Source organism: Chrysochloris asiatica, unplaced genomic scaffold (assembly GCF_000296735.1).
Source record: "Chrysochloris asiatica unplaced genomic scaffold, ChrAsi1.0 scaffold00051, whole genome shotgun sequence".
Lineage (NCBI taxonomy): Eukaryota > Metazoa > Chordata > Mammalia > Afrosoricida > Chrysochloridae > Chrysochloris > Chrysochloris asiatica.
The window spans coordinates 17,942,332-17,949,743 of record NW_006408569.1 but is presented as its reverse complement, the minus strand read 5'-3'; positions in this window follow the sequence as shown (position 1 = coordinate 17,949,743).

Genomic DNA, 7,412 nt, shown 5'->3' with positions numbered 1-7,412 from the left:
TGGGGGTGGGGGTAGTGTAGGGGGCAGGCTTGCAGGGTATACCCTTTGGTTGGTTGATGGTGCATGGAGGGGATTGGAACCATGGCAATGAAACAATATACGATAGAATGAATGTAAAACTAATGTTCTCCCATGTAAACTATCATATAATTCACAATAAAACATTTAAAAAAATACTTTTGAAATAACTTCTACCAACCACAAAGGCCAAATTTAATGTACCAGGCTCCATGCAATGGTTCCATAAAACCAAACCACACCCACTGCCATCAAGTCAATTCCAACTAGCGAACTTATAGGAAAGAGTAGAAGAGCCATATAGAGTTTCTGAGACTGTAAAGATTTATGGAAGCAGATTGGCTCATCTTTCTCTTGTAGAGATTTGGATTTGAAAGACGGTCCTTGTGAATAGCAGTCTAAGCTTAATCCACTGCACCAACAGGGTTCCTAACAGTTCCATAGTATTTGGTTAAATGGATACATCATACTGTGAGGGTCAGTCAAAAATTATCTGCACTCTGGTTGTACTATAATGTCCATCTGTTTCCACAGCTGATGACAACATCGAGTGAGCACATGAAATGATTATATCCAATAGATGAGTGACAGTGAATTATGTGGCAAATAATTTACAAATCAGCCATGGCCTTACCTTTGAAATAATCCATGACAGACTCAGGTTTTTAAAAGTTGGCGAAAGATACTGAAACAACTCATGAAAGAGCATAAACAGAAATGATTGGATAACCACAAACAAAATTAGGACCTATACTTGAAAGATGGTAAATTTTTCTTTGAAAAATTTGTTACTAAAGATGATACGTGGATTTATCACTATGAACCTCAGAGTAAGTGGCAGAGTATGAAATGGAAACATCTTCAATCGCTGACAAAGAAAAAGTTCAAACTCAATGTTTAGCTGTAAAATTGATGCTTACAGTTTTCTGGGATTCTCAAGGGCCAGTATTGGAACACTATCGGTGGGGGGGAGGAAAGGGTTTAACAATCAACAATGTGCATTACAGTGAGTTGCTCACTGAAGAGCTGAAATCTAAACCTTGGATTAAATGCAGAGGACTGCTATCCAAGGACCAATGTGGTTGTCAGCAAGCTTACATGCCTGCTCATATGTTCCCTTTGAGTTTCAGTCTTAAAGAAGGGTTTGTCCTAAAGGGACTTGATTGCTTGCCTTGATGCCTTCCAGGTGAACAACTCTTATTCTTGTAGGAGCCAATCACACTGCCATTTTTCCTTTGGGTTTTTCATGATGATCATTCTATGAAGATGTATCCTCTGTTTATCTAGCTGTTAAAGGCTGGGCTGCTTGTCTTTTCTAGCTGGAATGTCCCAACTCAGAAGGCTCTAGATGGGGATGAGGATTTCACCTCAGGTCCTATACACTGCAAAGTCTCAACAAGAGGCCTATTTCACTGGGCAAGTTGTAGAACTCCTTTTAGGTATTCCAATCAGTTATAGACTGAAGATGGGCTTACAAGCCTTCTGTAATTATGTTTCCAGACTTTCCTTTCTAACCCACTCAAGTGTCAATTTAACAATAGTAGGCAAGGGAAACCAATATTCAACAAGACAGTCAAATATCTTAGTATTATTTCCCCTCTTCAGAATATGTCTCAATCACTGTATCACAGAGCCCTGTTGTTCCAAGGTAGAACATGCATCACTATTTACCTCTGTCCCATTTAGCCCATGCAAACCTGTCTCAATGTTCCCCTATCTACCTTTTTCTTCCACCACACCCCCTGCTTGTGTATTGCCCTCACCACACCCAAACTATGATGTGTCTGCCCCCTATCCTATGCTCTAATGTCACGTCTTTCCACATACCACAAACATACACACTCCACCCCCACAGGTAAACAACAAAGATTTTTTCCCCCCTTTTAGTATGTATATCTTTTCTTAAGCTTTTACAATAATGGTATTATGCAATATTTATCCTTTTATGACTGACTAATTTCACTCAGCATAATGTCCTCAAGATTCATCGATGTTATGTGGTGCGTTGCAGCTTCCTTGCTATTCTTCAAGATAGCATAATATTCCATTGTGTGTATGTACCAAAGTTTGTTTGTCCATTCTTCCATTGATGGGCTCTTAGGCTGTCTCCATGACATTGCTATTGTGAATAGTGCTGCTATTAACATTTCTGTGCATATAGCTACTCATGTTATGGCTCTTATTTCTTGTGGATATAGGATAAGTAGGGAATTGCTGGATAATATGAAATTTCTATTTCCTTCTTTCTGAAGAAGTGCCATACTGTTTTTCAGAGTGGTTGGACCATTTTGCAATCCCACAAGCAATGTAGGAGGGTCCCAGTCTCTTCACATCCTCGTCAGCATTTTTGTCCTCTACTTTTATGAACTTCACTGTTATTGCTTGTATGAGATGATATCTCATTGTTTTGATTTGCATCTCTCTAATGACTAATGATCATGAACATTTCTTTATATGTTTGTTGGCTGCCCAAATGTCTTCCTTGGTGAAATAAGTGTCTGTTCATGTCCTGTGCCTATTTTTAATTGGGTTACTTTTCTTTTTTGTGTAGAGATGTTGTTTCGTGTAGAAGTGTTTTTGCTGTTGTTAGTTGTCATCAAGTCGGTACCAACTCATAGCAACCCTATGCACAGCAGAACGAAACACTACCCGATCCTGGGCCAACCTCACTATCATTGCCACGCTTCAGTCCATCAATGCTGCCACTTGGCCAATCCATCTCATTGGGGGTCTTTCTCTTTTTCTCGGACCCTCCACCTTACCAAACATGATATCCATCTCCAGCGACTGGTTCCTCCTGACCATATGTCCAAAGTATGAGAGTCAAAGTTTGGCCATCTTGGCCTCCAAGGAGCACTCTGGCTACACTTCTTCCAAAACAGATCTATTGGTTCTTTTGGCAGCCCAAGGTACTTTCAATATTCTCCTCCAACAGCATAACTCAAAAGCACCAATTCTTCTACGGTCTTTCTTATGTCGGCTTGAGGTCTAAGGTGCGCCTGACCCAAGCCCTAGTATTTTCAATAACCTCATAAGCATGTGAAAGCTGGACAGTGAATAAGGAAGACCATAGAAGAGGTGTTGTATTGTTGTTGTTGTTAGGTGCCATCAAGTCAGTACCGACCCATAGCGACCTTATGCACAGCAGAATGAAACACTGCCTGATCCTTGGCCAACCTCACTACTGTTGCCACGCTTGAGTCCATCGATGCTGCCATTTGACCAATCCATCTCATTGGATTCTTCCTCTTCTTCTCTGACCTTCCACCTTACCAAACATGATATCCTTCTCCATTTATTGGTCCGTCCTGACAATATGGCTAAAGTATGAGAGATGAAGTTTGGCTATCTTGGCCTCTAAGGAGCACTCTGGCTGCACTTCTTCCAAAATGGATCTATTGGTTCTTTTGGCAGCACATGGCACTTTCAATATTCTCCAGCACCATAACTAAAAGGCATCAATTCTTCTACAGTCTTCCTTATTCACAGTCTAGCTTTTGCATGCATATGAGGTTACTAAAAATACCATGGCTTGGGTCAGGTGGACCTTAGTCCTCAAGCTGACATCTTTACTCTTCAACAGTTTTAAAAGGTCTTGTGCAGCAGATTTGTCTCATGCAGTATGTCATTCGATCTCTTGACTACTGCTTCCTTGAGATAGTTGATCCAAGAAGAATGAAGTCCTTGACAACTTCAATCATTTCTCCGTTGATAAGAATGTTCTTTATTGGTCCAGTAGTGCGAATTTTCGTTTTCTTTATATTGAGATGTAAAGTAAATGTTTTAAGTCCTCTTCACTTTCCGCAAGCAAGATTGTATCACCTGCAATCGCAGGTTGTTAATGAGTCTTCCTTCAATCCTGATGCCACATTTTTCTTCATACTACCCAGCTTGTCGGATTATTTGCTTAGCATACAGGTTGAATAAGTATGGTGAAAGAATATAACCTTGTCGCACACTGTTCTTAATATTAAGTCATTCAGTGTTCCCATATTCGGTTGAAGTGTTCCCATATTCTGAAGAGGTGTGGTAGTTTCCCATATATTTTAGAAATTATTGCCTTTTCTGATATGTCATTGCAAAAGATTTTTTCCCATTCTGTGGGCTCCCTTTTTACTCTTTTTGTGAAATCCTTTGATTCACATACATTTTTAATTTTCAGAATGTCCCAATCATCTATTTTGTCTTCTTTTGTTTCTGTAATTTTCTCAATGTTTGGTAATCTGTGTATGCCCTGTATTAGAGCCCTTAAATCTGTCTCTATATTTTCATTGGTGATCTTTATAATTCCAGGATTCACATTTAGGTCTTTAATCCATGGTGAGTTGGTTTTTGTACATGGTGTGAGGTATAGGTCTTATTTCAGTCTTTTTCATATCACTTTCCAATTCTGCCATCACCATCTGCTGAAAAGACTATGTCTTCCCCACTCAATGTATTTTGGCCTTTTCTCAAAGATTAGTTGGCTGTATGTGGATGTGTTAATTTCTAGATTTTCAGTTCTTTTCCATTGATCTCTTTATCTTTCATTTTAGTAGCACCAGGCTGTTTTGAACACTGTTGCCATGTAGCAAATTTTGAAATCAGGGAGTGAGATGCGTGTCAATTTGTTTGTCTTCTTAAGTACTTTGTTTATCCTGGGTCTCTTTTATTTCCATATAAAGTTTATAACTTTTTTTCCTTCATATAGCTAAATAATCTCAATCGATTGGGATTGTGTTATATTGTAAATTGCTTGGGTAGTATTGACATCTCACAATATTAAGTTTCCTTATTCAGGAACATGATATATTTTTCCATATTTGTAAGTCTCTTTTGATTTCTTGTAGTAGTGTTTTGTAGTTTTCTTTATATATGTAATTTCTTTCTCCCGTTATATTTACTGCTAAATATTTCATCCTTTAGGTGCCTATTGTCAATGGTATTAATTTCCTAATTTCATTTTTAGCCTTGTTATTGTTAGTGTACATGAATCCAACCATTTTGTATGTTTATCTTGTACCCTGCCACATTGCTGAACTGTCCAGTGAGTTCTAGTATTTTTTTTTTTTTCTTGCTGACTCTTTGAGGTTTTCTATGTATAGGATCATATCATCTGCAAACAGAGAGAATTTTACTTCCTCTTTCCCAATGTGAATGTGTTTAATTTCCCTATCTTGCCTTATAGCTCTGGCTAAGACTTCAAAACAATAATGCATAGGAGTGGTGATAAAGGGCATCCTTTTCTGGTACCTGTTTGCAAAGGGAAAGTTTTCAGTTTCTCTGCATTGAGAGTGATGTTAGCTGTTGGTTTTGAATATATGCTCTTAATTATGTTGTGGTATTTCCCTTCAATTCCTACTTTTTTTAGTGTTTTTTTTAAATCAGGAATGGATGTTGGATTTTGTCAAATGCCTTTTCTGTATCAATGGATATGATCATGTGGTTCTTTTTCGGTCTAATATTTTTATAGTTGATTACATTGATTGTTTTTCTAATGCTGAACCATACTTGAATCCCTGGTATGAATCCCACTTAATCATGATATGTTATTTTTTTGATGTGTTGTTGAATCATGTTGGCTAGGATTTTGTTGAGAATTTTTGCACCTATTTTCATTAGGGATATTGGTCTATAATTTTCTTTCTTAGTGATGTCCTTACCTGATTTTGGTATGAGGGTTATGCTTTCTTCATATAATATTTTAACGAGTTTTCCATCCTCTTTTATATTCTGGAATAATTTGAGTAGAATTGGTGATAGCTCTTCCCTTAATGTTTGGTGAATGTCACCACTGAAGCCATCTGGATCTGAACTTTTTAGGGTTAGGAGTTTTTTGCTGACCTAATCAATTTCTTCCTTCATTATAGGTCTGTTCAAGTTTTCTACTTAACTCTGAGTAAATTTAGGGAGGTCGTGCTTTTCTAAAAATGTATCCATCTCCACTAGGTTTTCATATTTATTAGAGTACAATTCTTCATAATATTCTGTTATTAACTTTTTTCATTCCTATTGGTTCTATTGTGACAACACATATATGATTTCTAATGTGTATTATTTGTGTCTTCTCCCTCTTTTCTTTTGTTACATTTGCCAATGGTTTTTCAATTTTATTAATTCTTTCAAAGAACCAACTTCTTTTCCTGTTGATTCTTTCTATAGTTTTGCTGTTTTCTGCTATAATCTTTATTATTTTATTTGTTCTGCTGACTGCAGTTTTATTGTGCATGTCTGTTTCTAGTTATTGTAGATGCTATAATAATGTGTTGATTTGTTCTTTTTTCTTATTGGATGTGTTCATTTATTGCAAAATACTGTCCTCTAATCACTGCTTTAGCCGTGCCCCAAAGATTATGGTATGTTTTGTGTCCATTCTCATTTGTTTCTAGGAACTTTGTAAATTCATGTTTTATTTCTTCCCAGTAGCTTTTCAACAGGATGCTATTCAGATTCCATGTATTTGACTTTATCTCCTTGGTCTTCCTATAATTGATTTCTTATTTTAAAGCCTTATGGGCTGAGAAGATGCTTTGTAGTATTTCAATGTGTGTAAATTTATGGAGGATTGTTTTGTGCCTAACACATGGTCTATTGTAGAGAATGTTCCATGTGCAGTGGGAAAAAAAATGTGTGTTGTGCTGTTGGGTTGAATGCGCTGTAAACATCTATGAGGTCCAGTTGGCTTATTGTGTTGTTTAGTTCCTCTGTGTCTTTGTCAAGTTTTTTTCTGATTGTTCTATCCTTTTTTGAAAGTGATGTATTAAAATCGCCCACTTTTATTGTAGATTTGTCTATTTCTTTCTTCAAGTGTGTTAGAGTTTGCTTTATATATTTTGGAGCTCTTTCATTGGGAGCATAGACATTTATTATGGTTATTTTCTCTTATTCAATTGTCCCTCTCATTAGGAGATAATGTCCATTTCCTAAAGGTTTATTTTATAAGTGATTAGTATTACCACTTTTGCTCATTTTTTATTACAAACAGCTTGGTATATTTTTTTCCATTCTTTGACTGTTAGTCTGTTTTTGTCTTTGCGTGTAAGATGTGTATCTTGCAGAAAGCATACTGAAGCATATTGTTTCCTTAAACATTCTGTCACTCTCTGTGTCTTAACTGGTGCATTTAACTTGATTGCATTCAGTGTAATTATCAATTATACTAACATGGATTAATTGTCACTATGTTTTTTTGTGTGTGGTGCTGTTGGTTCTTTGTTCTGCATGTCTTTGTATGCTTAGCTCATGTTTTGTTTGTTCTTTATTGTCAGTTTCTTCATAGTTTTAATGTTTCCTTATTCTTCTTGGATTTTAATTTTCTTAATATGTTGTGAGGTATTAATTTTCTTTGAGGTTACCTTATAGTCTGCTAACTTTTCCCTATCTATCTAATCCTGTAATGTATCTGATCGTCTCAC